Genomic DNA, 20,894 nt, shown 5'->3' with positions numbered 1-20,894 from the left:
GTGCAGCTCCTCTCTCACGGACAGGAGCGGCTGCTGATCTGAAGCGCGGGCCCATAACCCTGCGGGTCCGGTCGCAGTGGCGATCCCTGCGACCGCGGTAGTTATGCCCCAACCATTCAACAACGACTAGCGATCTCACAGCAGGGGCCTGATCGCTGTTAGGTGTCACACATAACGAGATCGCTGCTGCGTCACGAAACCGGTGACGCAGCAACGATCTCGTTGGCGATCTCGTTAGCGATCTCGTTGTGTGTGACGGGGCCTTGAGTCCCTTTAAAAAATGAGCATCTTGTAAAGCAGATCATTTCATTAGATAAAGCATTGCATTGATGCAATGATAAACTAATTTATAATCTCTATCTTACCACTAACAGCCTTCATAAAGGGACACAGAACAGAGTAGATAAATCAGGTTTAGAAGATAATTTGCAGAAAACCATGATTGCAAACTTGTTTGAAATAATAACTTTATTGTTGCCCTTATTTAATGAGAAAAGTCCTCAGCTTTCCATTTATTTACCCTATTGAGTTACATTATGGGATTATTTCTGACTTCAGGCTGTTCTTTTTGACTTCTTTGTGGATCAATATCTGACCCAACGCTGAACTTTTCTATATTTTGTATTGAAGCGATCCACTGCACGGTGTCAGAGGATACAAACCTCTGTTGCAGTGCATTAATGCATTTCATGTTTACTGCTTTTATCGGCAAATTACACTTTTCCATGTGGAGAATGATGGCCGTGTGACCTCTATATCTTTCTCAGACTTCTGAAAACTAAAACTTTTATCATAAAATAAAACAAACAAACAAAAAAGCATACTTAGGGGAATGGCTGGAAGAAAATTAGAGCAAAAATTCACTCCTTCACTTCTCCAAACGAGCCTACTTTAACACCCCTTTCACCTCACTATCCAACAATCCCAATTTACAGTAGTATCTGTACTTGTACACATACCAGCTGGTGACCAATTCATGCAGCGTTTTTAATAATAAGCAGAGTTATTCTACTGATGGCTGGACCTTACACCACAAGCACTTTATTTTTACCTTTTACCATTTGTGTTACCCCTACATCCTCATTGTAAGCTTGTGAGCAGGGCCCTCAACTCCTCTTTATATGTTTTGGACTATGTGTTAGGCTATGTGCGCACGTTGCGTTCTCTGCAGTGCGGAAAAGAACGCACCCTCTGGCAGACTGGACACTGCGTTTATAAAATAAAATGCATCCACAACACATGCATTTTGGATGCTTTTTCTATACGTTTTGCATGCGTTTTGGATGCATTTTTGACTGTGCGTCCCCCCGGCAATTCAGCTCTGCTACATGCCGGCTGACAGCACACACAGACAGAGCCGCGCGATGAGAATGAACTCGGGTGAACTGCACCCGACTTCATTGTCATACCGCTGCTCTGTCTGTGTGTGGCGTCCCGATTATCATCTTCACCGCACACATCCCAACATTACCGCCGACATCCCCGCACACAACCCGACATTCCCGCACACATCCTGACATTACCGCCGACATCCCCGCACACATCCCGACACTACAGCCCTCATCATCACCACACACACACCGGCATTACCTCAGTGACGTTCCCGCTGACAGCGCCATTCACTTCAGTTGCTGCGTGGAGCTCACAGGAGCGGCGGTGTTCTACGGCCGCTCCTGTCAGCTTCATGTAGCAGAGCTGGATGCGTCGCGGGACCTCTGGATTACGCCGGACCTGGAGGGGTATTTGGGGATTTTAATAAAGTGGTGAAAGAGGGTGTTTTTTTGTCTTTTATTCCAAATAAATGTTTTTTTAATGTATGTGTTTATTTACTTTCACTTACAGGTTAATTATGGAAGGTATCTCGAGGAGACGCCTGTCATGATTAACCTAGGACTTAGTAGCAGCTATGGGCTGCTGCTATTAACCCCTTATTACCCCGATTGCCACCGCACCAGGGCAATTCGGGATGAGCCGGGTAAAGTCCCGGGACTGTCGCATGTAATGGATGCGGCAATTCCAGGCAGCTCCTGGCTGATATTGTTAGGCTGGGGGGCTCCCCATAACGTGGCGCTCCCCATCCTGAGAATACCAGCCTTCAGCCGTGTGGCTTTATCTTGGTTGGTATCAAAATTAGGGGGGGAACCGCACGTTGTTTTTTTTTAATTAATTATTTATTTATTTTACTGCACGATATAGACCCACCCACCTGCGGCTGTGATTGGTTGCAGTGAGACAGCTGTCACTCAGCGTGGGGGCGTGTCTGACTGCAACCAATCATAGGCGCCGGTGGGCGGGGAAAGCAGGGAATACAAGATTGAATAATGAGCGGCCGGCATTTTCAAAAGAGGAAAAGCCACCGGAGCAGTGTGAACGCCGTGCAGCGCCGCGCTGGTGATCGGGGATCAGTGAGTATGAGAGAGGGGGAGAGGCTGACCGACAGACAGACAGAGAAAGAAATTGACCGACATCACAGAGACTGAAAAGACCTGCGTTTTGCTTGTCAAAAAAGCATGCGGAATGCAACAAAAATGCAGTCCAAGTGCATTTTGGTTGCGTTCTGACCCACATCATTGATTTCAATGGGTGGAGAACCCAGCTACAACGCACAAAAGAAGTGACATGCTGCTTTTTTTTCCGCAGCGATTTTGGGCATCCAAAACGCTGCGTTTACAAACGCAGCGTGTGCATTGATTTTTCGGCATTCTCATAGACTTTGCTGGGGAAGCTGAATGCATGCAGTTACGCTGCAGTTCAAAATGCAGCATTTCCGCGGAAAAAAACGCAACGTGCACACATAGCCTTACTCTGTAAAGTCTTATCTTGTTTTTTCAAGTACCCTTTGAGTTGTTAAGTGGTGCTGAATATGTTAATCTTATAGAGATGAAAAATATTATTATATTAATATTATATGAATAAACATACAATAAATCAGACATCTTGCAATGCAAGTACCCATCACCGAATTAATCACAATTGTGCTAGATGTATTGTAGTCTTAAAGGGAACCTGTCACTAGATTTGGCGACTATAAGCTGCAGCCACCACCAGTGACCTGTTATATACAGCATTCCGGATTACTGTATATAAGAGCCCAGTCTGCTCTGTACAATGTAAAAAACACTTTTATAATACTCACCTAGTGGGTGGTCCGGTCCAATGGGTGTCACTGCTCTCCAGTCCGGCGTCTTGTCTCCGTCCTCCTCCTTCCCAGCCCAGTATGGATGACACATCTACATCATCCACACAGGCCAGCATTGCACTCCTGCGAAAGTGCACTTTGACCTGACCTTCTGAGGGCAAAGTACTGTAATGCGCAGGCGTGAGGAAAGGTTAAAGACTGCTCGAGCCTGCGCACTACAATTCTTTGATCTGCCCTCAGAAGTGCAAATCAAAGTGCCCCTGCGCAGGAGCGCAATGACGGCCAGTATGGATGACGTAAGATGCGTAATGCTCATGCGCCTCAGAAGAAGGAGGATTGCAATCACCGTAGAGAGGAGGCCCCGAACCAGAGAGAGGAGGCGCTGGACTGGAGAAATGGAGAGAGGAGGAGCTGGAACAGAGAGCAGCGACACCCATCAGACCGGACCGCCCCTTAGGAGAGTGTTCTAAAAGTTTTTTTCATTCTACAGAGCAGCCTGGACTCATATACAGTTTCTGGAAAACTGGTGGTGTCCGCAGCTTATAGGAGCCAAACCGCTGACAGGTTCCCCCTTAACTCATATTTCTGAGTCTGGGTGAATACACAATATCGCTGAGCCATAAACTGCCTCATAAACTATTGAATAACATATAAATCCAGATTTTTGTTGATTTTTTTTTACTTAAAACGACCATTAACAATCTGTTTGCTGTTGGCTATTACACTAGATGTAGTTCATTAGGTTTTTTCGTACATTCTTCCCACCCCATAGGCAGAATGATGTCACTTCTTGCACTGTAATTACTTTCAATATCCAACCGGGTGCTTTTCATGATCGGGTAACCTCGTCTCCACATATTTTATTTATATCATCATTAGGCTTTTATTGGCTTTATTGACAATGCATAGTGATTGCCTTTGCTAACTAACTGGAACCCTGGATTCTAGGAGCAGACATCGCGAGTACAGTAATTAAGCCGGAATCATCTGTGCTCCCGATCAGCAGGGCGTACATGGGGTAGCAGAAGAGATTACTTTGCACGCTCCTTTAATGATGCCCCAATCCTTGTAAATAGAGTAATTAGCTTAGGTGTATGCTATGGAGTGAGAAGCCTCAGGCATGTTTGATGAGCTCAGCATGTCCTCTGTAAGGCTAGTCCAGGAGCTGTCCTACCTGCTGAGCCTCCTACACCATCAGGACAGTATGTGACATGACATTACACATTTATTCTCTACCTGGACAGATAGATTCAGCCAATTAAAAGGTATAAACCAGTATCCAGGTGGCAAGATAGAACTGAAGACAATTTTCTCCACCGTGCACAGTAATGTCCTTTTTACGCCTTTCTGTCTTGAGGGAAAGTGAAGCGTTTTCTGGCTCATAGATCGACACCGACATAAATTTTAATGTTCTGCTATTTAATGGCAAATTATCAGGATGTCCTATAATTTTTTGCTACATTTAATTCTGTAAGGCAGTTTCCAAAAAAGCAATTTAAGAATTTTAAAGTGCAGCATCTTTCTCTTATACCCTCAGCTGTTTGTGCTCCAGATTTTCTGTCTTCTTGAGCATGAAATATATGAGTAGTATAGACCATTGACAGCCAAATTGGCTGTTATAAAGCTTTATTTCTGCTAACTAGTCACATAGATGGTCCTCTCCATCGTTTTTTATATGGTCTCTGATTACGTCTATTAGACAGATCTATTAAGCTAAATGCACCAAAATTCTGGCAAAATCCTACTTGCTTTTAGTGCTGTAGGTGTTATGGACTTTTTCTTATCTGGCTGTCCTTTGTAGCCTTAATCCCAGGTCCAGCTCTTTTTGGACCACTCCCCTTTGCTATAAAAAGTCACATCTTACCATCTGATGCCAGTTATAGAATATTCATTCTTATGGTGACCACTTTGGACGGAGCCTGTCTCTGGAAGAAGCTGAAGAGTCATGACAGTTGCGGCTGTGGTGTTTAGCTGCATTAAAGGAGCGTGGAGTGTTTTCCTTTTGTGTCTATTTGCCCCATCTGTCTCCCTTCCCTTGTATTGTATTATTGTAGTGGTGAGACTAATGCTCTCACTGGCCTTCTCACTAGCCAGGGTGACTTCAGGGCAAGTGAGGGCCTAACCATGTGATCCAGGACAGGAAAAACAATGTTAGGGAATGCAGGGATCAGCCTTAGGTAAGTGGCAGGAGGTGACCTCACTCCCCTCCTCCTAGCACCAGGGCTCACTGTTGTATTGGATTCCCTTTGTACCCTGTGTGTTGCGGCACTCAAGTTCCCTTATAGACCCCCAGTAGACACTATGTGTTTGTAACACCCCAGGGATGTTGATCCAGCTTCAGAGACGCCACAGGGTTTCTTCAGTATGGCAAACAGGTATGTCAGTTTTGTATGTGTCGTGACACCACTCACGGCTTGCGGTCAGGGATGTGAGTGACCGCCACTGCAGATTTTATGAGCGTCTGGGGCTGATGGGGTCTGCAGTTAGATGATGTAGCCTCCCGTGAATGAGGCAGGCCCCAGGGGCTCGGGTGAGTAGAATAGCGGGTCCCAGAATAACTCAGGCTGAGTCCAAAAAGTCTTTTAACTGTTTTTTACTCAGTTGTTTCTGTGAGCTGACCAGGGCACTGCAGTGATGAACCAGGTAGGACCAGGGGCTCCTTCGGGCCAGTCTGAGGGTAACCAGTTAGCTCGCCTTCCTAGCACTTCTGTGTTCGGATAACCCCCTTACCTGAAGTACCATGGGGGTCTATCCAGGGAGTCGCTACTGCCTTTTCTCACCAGTGTTTGGCCCGTTTGCCGGCAGCATGGACCAGGTGAGATGGCTTCAGGCTCTATCTCCTTGTGGGTCCCTGCGTTGCTGCTGAGGCTCGGACTCTGTAAGGTTGGTGAGGTACTTGTATTTCCCCTCACCGGCAGGTTCAGAAGATAGTTAAACCGGAGTCTGCTCTAGGGACCTGTATCCCGTACGTGCCTAGTCACCCCGGACACTTCTCTCTGACTACCTGGGACCGTTCTCCCCCGCCAACTGTCACTACACTCGCAGGGTCTGACTAGTGGCAGCGCGCGCGTCTGCCTCGCGACTGGTGCGCTCCACTACCAGACTGGTTCCACTACTTTCTTCCTGACAACCTCTGCACTTTAGTTCTCAGCCCCTCCGCTCCACCTCTTGAAAAGAATTGAAAGCTAGCCCCCCTCTGGAGACTACCCAAGGGTCCCCTCTAAAGGTGTGTGAGAACTGGTTGCTATGTGTCTGTGCGTACACACCTCGTTCTGGCCCTTACGATTACCTGGAAGTACTGACCCAGCATGGGTGAAGTACTCTGTGGTGCCTGACCGAGTCAGGGGCGCCACATGTTTCATCAGATTTTTACCAGTTTGGAATGACTTTTATAAGATCTTTATCAATTTGGAACAAGTTTCATCACTCTTTCACCAGTATGAAACAACGCTCATCAAATTTTTACCAGTTTAGAATGACTTTCATAAGATTTTCATCAGTTTGTAACAAGTTTCATCAGATTTTCACCAGTATGAAACAAGTTTCATCAGATTTTCACCAGTATGAGACAAGTTTCATCAGATTTTTACCAGTTTGGAATGACTTTCATAAGATTTTCCACCAGTTTGGAACAAGTTTCATCAGATTTTCACAAGTTTTTCTATAAAGAGAAAGAAGTTTCTCCATCTTCTCCTATTGGTTTGTGAAAAATTGATGTCACTCGCACAGCATCCAGTTGCTGTCTGATTTCTTTTCGGACCCATAAGGGTGCTTTACACGCTGCGACATCGCTAATGATATATCGTCGGGGTCACGGTGTTTGTGACGCACTTCCGGTGTCGTTAGCGACATCGCAGTGTTTGACAGCTAGGAGCGATGATCAACGATCCCAAAAACGGTTAAAATTGAACACGTCGCTCCAAAGCATAATGTCATTGGTGTTTCATTCCGCAGGTTGTTCGTCGTTCCTGAGACAGCACACATCGCTGTGCGTGACACCGCAGGAACGACGAACATCATCCTACCTACGTCCACCGGAAAGGAGGAAGGAAGGAGGTGGGCGGCATGTTTCGGCCGCTCATCTCCTCCCCTCCTCTTCTATTAAGCGGCCGTTTAGTGATGCCACTGTGACATCGCTGTGACGCCGAACGCACCTCCCCCTTGAAGGAGGGATTGTTCGGCGGCCACAGCGACGTCGCTGAACAGGTATGTGCGTGTGACGCTGCCGTAGCGATATTGTTCGCTACGGCAACGATCAACACATGTCACACGAACGACGGGGGCAGGTGCTATCGCTCGCGACATTGCTAGCAATCGCTAGCGATGTCGCAGCGTCTAAAGCACCCTATAGACATTTATTACCGAGATTCAGCCAATGCTCAGATCAATATTGGACAGGTGAACAGCCCCATAGACTGTGACAGGTGTAAATGCTATCTGTAAAAATCTCTGATAGCACTTGTATTTGAAAACTGAAATGTGAATCAGCTCTTAAGCCTGCTTTACACGCTGCAATGTATCTTACAATGTGTCGGCGGGGTCACGTCATAAGTGACGCACATCCGGCATCGTAAGGTACATTGCAGTGTGTGACAGGTACGTGCAATTGCGATTGAACGTTAAAACGTTCATCGCATACACATCGTACCTTTCTCTAGAATTACACGTCAGGTTATTCATCGTACCCGGGGCAGCACACATTGCAGTGTATGACACCCTGGGAACGATGAACAGATCTTATCAGCGTCCTGCGGCTCCCGGCCCACAATGTGGAAGTAAGGAGGTGGGTGGGATGTTTACGTCCTGCTCAGCTCCGCCCCTCCAATTCTATTGGCCGGCTGCCGCGTGATGTCGATGTGACGCCGAACGTCCCCCCCCACTCCAGTCACAGCGACGTCGCTAGGCAGGTAAGTATGTGTGACAGGTCTGGGCGATGTTGTGCGACATGGGCAGCGATTTGCCCATGTCGCACAACCGATGGGGGCAGGAACGCACGCTAGCGATATCGATACCGATATCGCAGTGTGTAAAGCGGCCTTAAGGCTGCTGTACATGCTACAATAAATCTTACGATGTGTCGTAGGGGTCACGTCGTAAGTGACGCACATCCAGCATCGTAAGTATGATTGTAGCGTGTAAAACCTCCGTGCAATTGCGATTGAATGAAAATCCGTTCATCGCATGCACGTCGTTCATTCCTCAAAGATTGAACGTGCGGTTGTGCAATGTTCCCAAGGCAGGACACATCGCAGTGTGTGACACCCCGGGAACATTGAACGACAGCTTACCTCCGTCCGCGGCTCCCAGCCCACAATGTGGAAGTAAGGAGGTGGGTGGGATGTTTACGTCCTGCTCAGCTCCGCCCCTCCGATTCTATTGGCCGGCTGCCGCGTGATGTCGATGTGACGCCGAACGTCCCCCCCCCACTCCAGGAAGTGAACGTTCGCCTCCCACATCGAGGTCATATGGAAGGTAAGTATGTGTGACGAGGGTTAATCGTTTGTGCGGCATGGTCAACAAATTGAACGTGCCACACATACGATGGGGGCGGGTACGATCGCATACGATATCGTATGTGAAATTGCAACGTGTAAAGCAGGCTTTAGTCAATTCATAAGTTGTTTAAAATAATAATAGACAGTCTAAAAATAAGCAAGATTTATCAAACATGCATGAACCTATTTGATAAATTTACATTTATCTAACAAATTTATATGGTCTAAAAATTGGACAGCACTTATCAATATGCCTTACTGTCTATGTCAGGCTTTATTCACAGAATCATTGGCACTTATGTTCTCAAATAAAGCCATCAGTGTGTGCCAGTTTCCTAACAGTTAGCGTAGGACTGTCATGTGGTGTTCAGGTCCAGACTCATTAAGTGTCATGGTGGCATCAGGCTCTGTTCACACTGCAGAGCCTGACCTGCAACCTGATGTCTCCTAGTTCAGCCAGAGCTGGCCATCGGCTGTTTAATGTGCTCTGTTCCTTAGTCCTGCAGGAGTAAATTCCAAGGAAACTCTGGAAGGCACTCAGGTTGCCAATCCTGGATCTTGCTACTCAGCGCCGATTATAGCTTCAGCTTTAGCTCCAAGCGATACCGGTCCTGTTGATGAACCTGTTGATAGTGATCTTTGTTGCAATATTGAGTGGTGTAAACGTTCCCCTGTTGTGCATTACTTCATTCCCTTTTTCGTTGCTCCCCTGTATACATATTGTCTCTCCTGTGTGTTTTGACTGCAGTGTGTACGAGTTCCCGTTCTCCCTTGTCTGTGTAGTTTTGTTTCGTTATTGGGTTTCCTGGGCTGCCCTGAGGGTAGGGGAGAGGAGGAGTAAGATTAGGGCTCAGACGTGATTCAGGGTCATGTTGGGGGCTTGGACCTGGTTACCATCAAGCCTACCTCTGAGATACGGGACAGAGCAGGGTACCAAGGACTCATTGACTTATAATGGGGTCATTAATGAGAAAGAAAGAGAAAGAAAGAAGGCAAGAAGGAAAGAAGGAAAGAAGGAAAGAAGGAAAAAAAGAAGGAAAGAAGGAAGGAAAGAAAGGAAAGAAAGAAAGAAAGAAAGAAAGAAAGAAAGAAAGAAAGAAAGAAAGAAAGAAAGAAAGAAAGAAAGAAAGAAAGAAAGAAAGAAAGAAAGAAAGAAAGGAAAGAAAACTATATTATCAGATTTTTACCAGAAAATGAAACGAGTGTCTTTAAATTGTCACTGGCTTGGAACAAGAAAAAAATGAGATGCCGCCTCATGTGTAGTATCTACAGAGACGGTATAAAAACAAGAGAGGGAATCTCGCTCACCAAGACCGATGTGCCTTCAGGCACAAATCTCCTGGAAGTAAACTATCCTCAGCGGTATCTCTGCCCTCGCGGTTAGCTGTCTAGCCCAGTACAAAATAATTTGAATAATGTGAGAAAAAAAGAAAAATTTGGTCTTGCTACACGCACATGTAAACGGTAGTATTTTTTTTTTAAATGTATTTATTAAACAGCAAAGAAATACACCAGGTACATTGTAAAGACGTATTTTTATAACTACATTTTATATACTTTTTTTGTTTGTTTATTTAATTATTATTTATGTTTACATTGATTATGTGTTATACATTAAACTCATATTTAGAAATAAATATTTACTTCTAGATAAACTCCGAGTGCTATCACAATATCTGGAACCGCTCCTACAGCAAGACCACATTTTTTCTTTTTTTTTTCTGCAATTATAATGGGGTTTGTCAACGTATCTGTCAAAAATGGCGCTGCGTGATGTGCTTATGTTGTCATTAAATGTTATAGAATTGCAGTGGAATGAAATACATAGACTTGTGAAAAGCAGAAATTACAGACAGTTCAGACTAGAACCAGTTGTCAGTTTGCTGCTAAGTATGGCTGTCAATTTTATGAGATGAAAACTTGTAGCAAAGTGTAGGATGCACATGGGAGGCACGCTACATAACCCAGTGACTGCAATAGAGGCAAAAAGTGCTGGGCAGAAACCTCACCTATTAATGGCCATTAACGTTTGTCTACTCTTGTGCTGTACTTAGGAAGGTAGGAGGCAAAAATGGCAGTAGAGTGCCCTTAAATGACTTAAAAGGTAAAACACAAATGAAAAGTGTGACGGGATTGCTATAAACCCTCCTTATTCAAACTACATTACAGACATCACTTAATGTATATATAAAAAAAGATACAAACACTTAAATGGAAGCCGCCATCGGAACATGACCTAATGTATAAATCAAGTATTATATCTATTTTTTATCCCTTTTCTGTACTAGCGATTTCCCATTTTTGCACTTTTGTTTTTTCCTCCCCTTATTCCAAAAGCTATAACTTTTTTATTTTTCCTTCGAAATAGCAATGTGAGGGCTTGCTTTTTTGCAGGATGAGTTGTACTTTTGAATGACCATTTATTCTATCATGTGATATAATGGCAAGGAGAAAAAAAATCCAAATATGACAAAATAGTGAAAAAACAGCAATTCTGCAATTGTTTTTATTTACAGTAAAAAATGACCTGGCAAATGTAATTCTCCAGTTCAGTGTCATTATGTACAGTTGAAACCAGAAGTTTACATACACTATCTATAAAGACACATCTGCAGGTTTTTCTAACTATCTGACATGAAATAAATCTTTCCCGTTTTAGGTCAATTAGGAACCAAAATTATTTATATTTGCCAAATGCCAGAATAATGAGAGACAGACTGTTTTAAGGCATTTTTATTTCTTTCTGCAAAAGTTTACATTCACTAAGAGTACTATGCCTTTAAACAGTATGGGACAGCCCATATGATGATGTCATGTCTTTGGAAGCTTCTGATAGGTTTATTGGCAATATCTGAGTTAATTAGAGACACACCTGTGGATGTATTTTAATGCAAATCTGAAACGCACTGCCTCTTTTGTGTATCATCATGTGAAAGTCAAAATAAATCAACCAAGATCTCAGGAAGAGAATTGTGGACTTGCACAAGTCTGGTTCATCCTTGGGTACATTTTCAAGATACCTGAAGGGTACTCGTTCATCAGTGCAAACAATTATTAAACAAGATGGGAATGTCCAGCCATCATACCGCTCAGGAAAGAGATGAGTTCTGTGTACCAGTGAATAACGTGCTTTGGTCAGACATGTACATATCAACCTAATAACAAAAGCAAAAGACCCTGTGAAGATGCTGGTGGAAGTTGGTAAGATTGTGTCATTATCCACAATGAAATGAGTACCGTATCAATATGGGATGAAAAACCACTCTGCCAGGAAGAATCCGTTACTCCATAAGAAACATAAAAAAAGCCAGATTAATGTTTGCAAATCCACACAGGAACAAAGACCTTCATTTTAGGACACATGTCCTGTGGTCTGATGAAACTAAAATTGCACTGTTGGGCCATAATGACCATTGTTTGGAGGAAAAAGGGAGAAGCTTTGAAGTCTAAGAACACCATCTGAGCTGTGAAACATGGGCATGGAAGCATCATGTATGTTATGGGGTTGTTTTGCTGCAGGAGGGACTGTGCACTTCACAAAATAGATAGCATTATGAGGAATGAAGATTATGTGCAATACTGAAGCAACATCTCAAGACATCAGCCACGATCTTCAAACTTGGGCAGAAATGGGTCTTTCAAATAGATAATGACCCAAAGCATACTGCCAAACTGGATATAAAATGGCTTAAGGATAACAAAGTCAATGTTTTGGAGTGGTCATCAGAAAGCCCTGATCTCTATCCTATTGAAAATGTAAGGGACAAAGCTGAAAAGGCCGATGTGAGCAAAGTGACCTACAAACATTACTCAGTTACACCAGTTCTGTCAGGAGGAATGGGCCTGAAATTCCAACCAAATAGTGTGAGAAGCTTGTAGAAGGATAGCCAAAACATTTCACCCAAGTCACACAGTTTAAGGCTTTGTGCGCACTAGAGCTGTGAAGTTTCTCAAGAACATTTCTTGAGAAACTTCTGAGAGTGGAAGATTTCCGGACCTCCGGAAAAAATCCGCACCAAATCCGCAGTAAATTCGCATGCGGATTTGCCGCGGATTAGCCACAGATTAGCCGCGAATTTTCCGCGATTTTCCCGCAGGTTGTTCCCTGCGGATTTTGCAGGCTGTACTGCCGAAATCCGCAGGGTACCTGTGGAAAAGGATTGACATGCTCATTTTCTCAAGAAATTTTCTCAAGAAATTCTTCTCAAGGAAATTTCTTGAGAAAAATCCGCAGTGTGCGCACAGCTATTTTTTTTTCACATAGGATTTGCTGGGAAATGTGTGCACAAAGATTGCAGACATTTCTTAAGAAATTTCCGCGGCAAATCCACGGGTAAATCTGCGGGTAAAACGCACTAGTGCGCACATAGCCTAAGGGCAATGGTACCAAATACTAATGGATAGTGATGAGCGAGTACTAAAAAGCTCGGGTGCTCGAGGCTCGGGCCGAGCATCCCAAGATACTCGTGTACTCGGCCCGAGCACCGAGCCCAATGTTATCCTATGGGAGACCCGAGTATTTTTATGAAATGACCCCCGGCAGCATGTAGAAACCCTAAAAATGTCACAAAAGTCTCAGAAGAGTGCTCAAATGACATGGCACCAGCATGGGGAAGCCCCCTTGAAGCATTTATCACTCAAAAGTCACAGCTGTGAACAATTTTGTCCGCGTTTTACGCCATTTTTACGGACTCACCAGAAAACCTTCAAAATGACACCAAAATGAATTTTCATGGCGGAAATGTTAAGGGCACATACCCAATAGTGAGATAGAGCTGGTGTATGTTACTTTCTGAGATTAATACATGAAAGATTTTACGTAAAACACTGTGTGGCACTCCAATGTCCCTGAGAAGAGACGTACATGAAGGCCTCTTGAGTCTAATGTGCCCATTTTGAGGAAGTGAGTCTTTGTAGTATTTTCCTTTGCCAGGGCAGTCCAAAATTGTGAGGTTCACCAATGCCCCTGCATACAGACGTGCATGAGGGCCTGTAAACCTGAAGTGCCCATTGTAAGGAAGTGGGTCTATTGTAGTATAGCCCTTTGGCAGGGCAGCCAAAAATTGGGAGGCTCCACATTGTCCCTGGATAGAGACGTGCATGAGGGCCTGTAAACCTGAAGTGCCCATTGTAAGGAAGTGGGTCTATTGTAGTATAGCCCTTTGGCAGGGCAGCCAAAAATTGGGAGGCTCCACATTGTCCCTGAATAGAGACGTGCATGAGGGCCTGTAAACCTGAAGTGCCCATTGTAAGGAAGTGGGTCTATTGTAGTATAGCCCTTAGGCAGGGCAGCCAAAAATTGGGAGGCTCCACATTGTCCCTGGATAGAGACGTGCATGAGGGCCTGTAAACCTGAAGTGCCCATTGTAAGGAAGTGGGTCTATTGTAGTATAGCCCTTTGGCAGGGCAGCCAAAAATTGGGAGGCTCCACATTGTCCCTGGATAGAGACGTGCATGAGGGCCTGTAAACCTGAAGTGCCCATTGTAAGGAAGTGGGTCTATTGTAGTATAGCCCTTAGGCAGGGCAGCCAAAAATTGGGAGGCTCCACATTGTCCCTGGATAGAGACGTGCATGAGGGCCTGTAAACCAGAAGTGCCCATTGTAAGGAAGTGGGTCTATTGTAGTATAGCCCTTTGGCAGGGCAGCCAAAAATTGGGAGGCTCCACATTGTCCCTGGAAAGAGACGTGCATGATGGCCTGTAAACCTGAAGTGCCCATTGTAAGGAAGTGGGTCTATTGTAGTATAGCCCTTTGGCAGGGCAGCCAAAAATTGGGAGGCTTCACGTTGTCCCTGGATAGAGACGTGCATGAGGGCCTGTAAACCTGAAGTGCCCATTGTAAGGAAGTGGGTCTATTGTAGTATAGCCCTTTGGCAGGGCAGCCAAAAATTGGGAGGCTCCACGTTGTCCCTGGATAGAGACGTGCATGAGGGCCTGTAAACCTGAAGTGTCCATTGTCAGGAAGTGGGTCTATTGTAGTATAGCCCTTAGGCAGGGTAGCCAAAAATTGGGAGGCTCCACATTGTCCCTGGATAGAGACGTGCATGAGGGCCTGTAAACCTGAAGTATCCATTATCGGGAAGTGGGTCTATTGTAGTATAGCCCTTAGGCAGGGCAGCCAAAAATTGGGAGGCTCCACATTGTCCCTGGATAGAGACGTGCATGAGGGCCTGTAAACCTGACGTGCCCATTGTAAGGAAGTGGGTCTTTTGTAGTATAGCCCTTTGGCAGGGCAGCCAAAAATTGGGAGGCTCCACAGTGTCCCTGGATAGAGACGTGCATGAGGGCCTGTAAACCTGAAGTGGCCATTGTAAGAAAGTGGGTCTTTTGTAGTATAGCCCTTTGGCAGGGCAGCCAAAAATTGGGAGGCTCCACATTGTCCCTGGATAGAGACGTGCATGAGGGCCTGTAAACCTGAAGTGCCCATTGTAAGGAAGTGGGTCTATTGTAGTATAGCCCTTTGTCGGGGCAGCCAAAAATTGGGAGGCTCCACATTGTCCCTGGATAGAGACGTGCATGAGGGCCTGTAAACCTTAAGTGCCCATTGTAAGGAAGTGGGTCTTTTGTAGTATAGCCCTTTGGCAGGGCAGCCAAAAATTGGGAGGCTCCACATTGTCCCTGGATAGAGACGTGCATGAGGGCCTGTAAACCTGAAGTGCCCATTGTAAGGAAGTGGGTCTATTGTAGTATAGCCCTTTGTCAGGGCAGCCAAAAATTGGGAGGCTCCACATTGTCCCTGGATAGAGACGTGCATGAGGGCCTGTAAACCTGAAGTGCCCATTGTAAGGAAGTGGGTCTTTTGTAGTATAGCCCTTTAGCAGGGCAGCCAAAAATTGGGAGGCTCCACATTGTCCCTGGATAGAGACGTGCATGAGGGCCTGTAAATCTGAAGTGCCCATTGTAAGGAAGTGGGTCTATTGTAGTATAGCCCTTTGGCAGGGCAGCCAAAAATTGGGAGGCTCCACATTGTCCCTGGATAGAGACGTGCATGAGGGCCTGTAAACCTGAAGTGTCCATTATCGGGAAGTGGGTCTATTGTAGTATAGCCCTTAGGCAGGGCAGCCAAAAATTGGGAGGCTCCACATTGTCCCTGGATAGAGACGTGCATGAGGGCCTGTAAACCTGACGTGCCCATTGTAAGGAAGTGGGTCTTTTGTAGTATAGCCCTTTGGCAGGGCAGCCAAAAATTGGGAGGCTCCACAGTGTCCCTGGATAGAGACGTGCATGAGGGCCTGTAAACCTGAAGTGGCCATTGTAAGAAAGTGGGTCTTTTGTAGTATAGCCCTTTGGCAGGGCAGCCAAAAATTGGGAGGCTCCACATTGTCCCTGGATAGAGACGTGCATGAGGGCCTGTAAACCTGAAGTGCCCATTGTAAGGAAGTGGGTCTATTGTAGTATAGCCCTTTGTCAGGGCAGCCAAAAATTGGGAGGCTCCACATTGTCCCTGGATAGAGACGTGCATGAGGGCCTGTAAACCTGAAGTGCCCATTGTAAGGAAGTTGGTCTTTTGTAGTATAGCCCTTTGGCAGGGCAGCCAAAAATTGGGAGGCTCCACATTGTCCCTGGATAGAGACGTGCATGAGGGCCTGTAAACCTGAAGTGCCCATTGTAAGGAAGTGGGTCTATTGTAGTATAGCCCTTTGGCAGGGCAGCCAAAAATTGGGAGGCTCCACATTGTCCCTGGATAGAGACGTGCATGAGGGCCTGTAAACCTGAAGTGCCCATTGTAAGGAAGTGGGTCTATTGTAGTATAGCCCTTAGGCAGGGCAGCCAAAAATTGGGAGGCTCCACATTGTCCCTGGATAGAGACATGCATGAGGGCCTGTAAACCTGAAGTGCCTATTGTAAGGAAGTGGGTCTATTGTAGTATAGCCCTTTGGCAGGGCAGCCAAAATTTGGGAGGCTCCACGTTGTCCCTGGATAGAGACGTGCATGAGGGCCTGTAAACCAGAAGTGCCCATTGTAAGGAAGTGGGTCTATTGTAGTATAGCCCTTTGGCAGGGCAGCCAAAAATTGGGAGGCTCCACATTGTCCCTGGATAGAGACGTGCATGATGGCCTGTAAACCTGAAGTGCCCATTGTAAGGAAGTGGGTCTATTGTAGTATAGCCCTTTGGCAGGGCAGCCAAAAATTGGGAGGCTCCACGTTGTCCCTGAATAGAGACGTGCATGAGGGCCTGTAAACCTGAAGTGCCCATTGTAAGGAAGTGGGTCTATTGTAGTATAGCCCTTTGGCAGGGCAGCCAAAAATTGGGAGGCTCCACGTTGTCCCTGGATAGAGACGTGCATGAGGGCCTGTAAACCTGAAGTGCCCATTGTAAGGAAGTGGGTCTATTGTAGTATAGCCCTTAGGCAGGGCAGCCAAAAATTGGGAGGCTCCACATTGTCCCTGGATAGAGACGTGCATGAGGGCCTGTAAACCTGAAGTGTCCATTGTCAGGAAGTGGGTATATTGTAGTATAGCCCTTAGGCAGGGTAGCCAAAAATTGGGAGGCTCCACATTGTCCCTGGATAGAGACGTGTATGAGGGCCTGTAAACCTGAAGTGTCCATTATCGGGAAGTGGGTCTATTGTAGTATAGCCCTTAGGCAGGGCAGCCAAAAATTGGGAGGCTCCACATTGTCCCTGGATAGAGACGTGCATGAGGGCCTGTAAACCTGAAGTGGCCATTGTAAGAAAGTGGGTCTTTTGTAGTATAGCCCTTTGGCAGGGCAGCCAAAAATTGGGAGGCTCCACATTGTCCCTGGATAGAGACGTGCATGAGGGCCTGTAAACCTGAAGTGCCCATTGTAAGGAAGTGGGTCTATTGTAGTATAGCCCTTTGTCAGGGCAGCCAAAAATTGGGAGGCTCCACATTGTACCTGGATAGAGACGTGCATGAGGGCCTGTAAACCTGAAGTGCCCATTGTAAGGAAGTGGGTCTATTGTAGTATAGCCCTTTGGCAGGGCAGCCAAAAATTGGGAGGCTCCACATTGTCCCTGGATAGAGACGTGCATGAGGGCCTGTAAACCTGAAGTGCCCATTGTAAGGAAGTGGGTCTATTGTAGTATAGCCCTTAGGCAGGGCAGCCAAAAATTGGGAGGCTCCACATTGTCCCAGGATAGAGACGTGCATGAGGGCCTGTAAACCTGAAGTGGCCATTGTAAGAAAGTGGGTCTTTTGTAGTATAGCCTTTGGCAGGGCAGCCAAAAATTGGGAGGCTCCACATTGTCCCTGGATAGAGACGTGCATGAGGGCCTGTAAACCTGAAGTGCCCATTGTAAGGAAGTGGGTCTATTGTAGTATAGCCCTTTGTCAGGGCAGCCAAAAATTGGGAGGCTCCACATTGTCCCTGGATAGAGACGTGCATGAGGGCCTGTAAACCTGAAGTGCCCATTGTAAGGAAGTGGGTCTTTTGTAGTATAGCCCTTTGGCAGGGCAGCCAAAAATTGGGAGGCTCCACATTGTCCCTGGATAGAGACGTGCATGAGGGCCTGTAAACCTGAAGTGCCCATTGTAAGGAAGTGGGTCTATTGTAGTATAGCCCTTTGGCAGGGCAGCCAAAAATTGGGAGGCTCCACGTTGTCCCTGGATACAGACGTGCATGAGGGCCTGTAAACCTGAAGTGCCCATTGTAAGGAAGTGGGTCTATTGTAGTATAGCCCTTTGGCAGGGCAGCCAATAATTGGGAGGCTCCACGTTGTCCCTGGATAGAGACGTGCATGAGGGCCTGTAAACCTGAAGTGCCCATTGTAAGGAAGTGGGTCTATTGTAGTATAGCCCTTAGGCAGGGCAGCCAAAAATTGGGAGGCTCCACATTGTCCCTGGATAGAGACGTGCATGAGGGCCTGTAAACCTGAAGTGTCCATTGTCAGGAAGTGGGTCTATTGTAGTATAGCCCTTAGGCAGGGCAGCCAAAAATTGGGAGGCTCCACATTGTCCCTGGATAGAGACGTGCATGAGGGCCTGTAAACCTGAAGTGTCCATTGTCAGGAAGTGGGTCTATTGTAGTATAGCCCTTTGGCAGGGCAGCCAAAAATTGGGAGGCTCCACGTTGTCCCTGGATAGAGACGTGCATGAGGGCCTGTAAACCTGAAGTGCCCATTGTAAGGAAGTGGGTCTATTGTAGTATAGCCCTTAGGCAGGGCAGCCAAAAATTGGGAGGCTCCACATTGTCCCTGGATAGAGACGTGCATGAGGGCCTGTAAACCTGAAGTGTCCATTGTCAGGAAGTGGGTCTTTTGTAGTATAGCCCTTTGGCAGGGCAGCCAAAAATTGGGAGGCTCCACATTGTCCCTGGATAGAGACGTGCATGAGGGCCTGTAAACCTGAAGTGCCCATTGTAAGGAAGTGGGTCTATTGTAGTATAGCCCTTTGTCAGGGCAGCCAAAAATTGGGAGGCTCCACATTGTCCCTGGATAGAGACGTGCATGAGGGCCTGTAAACCTGAAGTGCCCATTGTAAGGAAGTGGGTCTATTGTAGTATAGCCCTTTGGCAGGGCAGCCAAAAATTGGGAGGCTCCACATTGTCCCTGGATAGAGACGTGCATGAGGGCCTGTAAACCTGAAGTGCCCATTGTAAGAAAGTGGGTCTTTTGTAGTATAGCCCTTTGGCAGGGCAGCCAAAAATTGGGAGGCTCCACATTGTCTCTGGATAGAGACATGCATGAGGGCCTGTAAACCTGAAGTGCCCATTGTAAGGAAGTGGGTCTATTGTAGTATAGCCCTTAGGCAGGGCAGCCAAAAATTGGGAGGCTCCACGTTGTCCCTGGATAGAGACGTGCATGATGGCCTGTAAACCTGAAGTGCCCATTGTAAGGAAGTGGGTCTATTGTAGTATAGCCCTTTGGCAGGGCAGCCAAAAATTGGGAGGCTCCACGTTGTCCCTGGATAGAGACGTGCATGAGGGCCTGTAAACCTGAAGTGCCCATTGTAAGGAAGTGGGTCTATTGTAGTATAGCCCTTTGGCAGGGCAGCCAAAAATTGGGAGGCTCCACATTGTCCCTGGATAGAGACCTGTTAGGTTCTTAGTGCGTCCGTGCTTGCATTTAAAAACCGCACGTGTGTGCCTGTTGGTGGCAGCGTTCAGGTGCACTTGTGTGCGTTTTGCACAAACTTGGATATAACGCACAAGTCTAGTGAATACACATCAGCACAGCATTGCAAAATGCGCAAGGGCGTTGGCAACGAACAAGGAAGTGGACGTGATGGTGGTGCAGGCAGAGACCGAGGTCGTGTGCAAGCTCTAATTTCGCCACAACAAAGGGCCACATCTACTCGCTCGGACGTCCTGTCCCAAATTCTTGGGGACCGCAGCAGTACACCGCTCTTGAACCAAGATCAGTGTCAACAGGTTGTTAGTTGGATAGCGGATAATGCTTCCAGTCAGATTGGCACCACCACAAACACTCTGTCTTCCACACGGTCAAGTGTCAGTAGCCATGATACTGCACCGCACATTTCAGAACCTGATCCTCCTTCCTACCACCAGGCCGAGTACACGTCCACGGACATTACTGATCCCACACTTGGACACTCGGAAGAGCTGTTCACGTTTCCATTCACACATTCTGGCCTCTCGCCAGCTCCTGTTGAAGTGGGCCATGACGAGATTGTATGTACAGATGCCCAAATATTTGAGCAGCCACGTTCTCACGAAGTTGGCAACGTGTCTCAACAAGGGGTGGACGATGATGAGACACAATTGTCAGGAAGTCAGGAGGAGGAGCAGGGTGCGGAAGAGGAAGACGACGTGGTGGATGATCCAGTAACTGACCCAACCTGGCAGGAGGATATGCAGAGTGAGGACAGCAGTGCACAGGGTGAGGGAGGCGTAGCGTCCCAACAGGCAGTAAGAAGCAGGGTGGTGGCCCCAGGCAGACGTCAGGCATCCGTTCCCCGGAACAACAACACGACACAAGGTGCCTGTACAAATGTTAGGTCTTCCCGAGTCTGGCAGTTTTTTAAGTTGGCTCCAGATGATTCTAAAATGGCCATTTGCCACACCTGCCATGCCAGCATCAGCAGGGGTACCAAAACTAGCAGCCTGACCACCACCAGCATGATCAGGCACATGTCAGCCAAGCACCCGACTTTGTGGGATGTACAACAGAGTCGAGGAGCAGTGCTTGCTGATGTCACTGCTACGTCTTCGCTTGTTGTGCATGCGAGCCAATCCCCTGTCCATGCTGCCCGCGAACAAGCCTCCTCCGGCCCTGCACCTGCAGTTGCCCATGCAGAAATAACACCATCATCAAGCACGTCCTTGTCCCAGCGCAGTG

General features: G+C 46.7%; 1 protein-coding gene across 4 annotated transcripts in view; it reads left to right on the top strand.

Annotated features, from left to right (window-relative positions):
- Positions 1-20,894, top strand: part of CACNA1I (calcium voltage-gated channel subunit alpha1 I) — a 1,217,075-nt gene that overhangs the window by 1,063,267 nt on the left and 132,914 nt on the right. The window lies entirely within an intron of this gene.

Source organism: Anomaloglossus baeobatrachus, chromosome 8 (assembly GCF_048569485.1).
Source record: "Anomaloglossus baeobatrachus isolate aAnoBae1 chromosome 8, aAnoBae1.hap1, whole genome shotgun sequence".
Taxonomy (NCBI): Eukaryota; Metazoa; Chordata; class Amphibia; order Anura; family Aromobatidae; genus Anomaloglossus; species Anomaloglossus baeobatrachus.
This window is presented reverse-complemented; position numbering and strand designations above follow the sequence as displayed.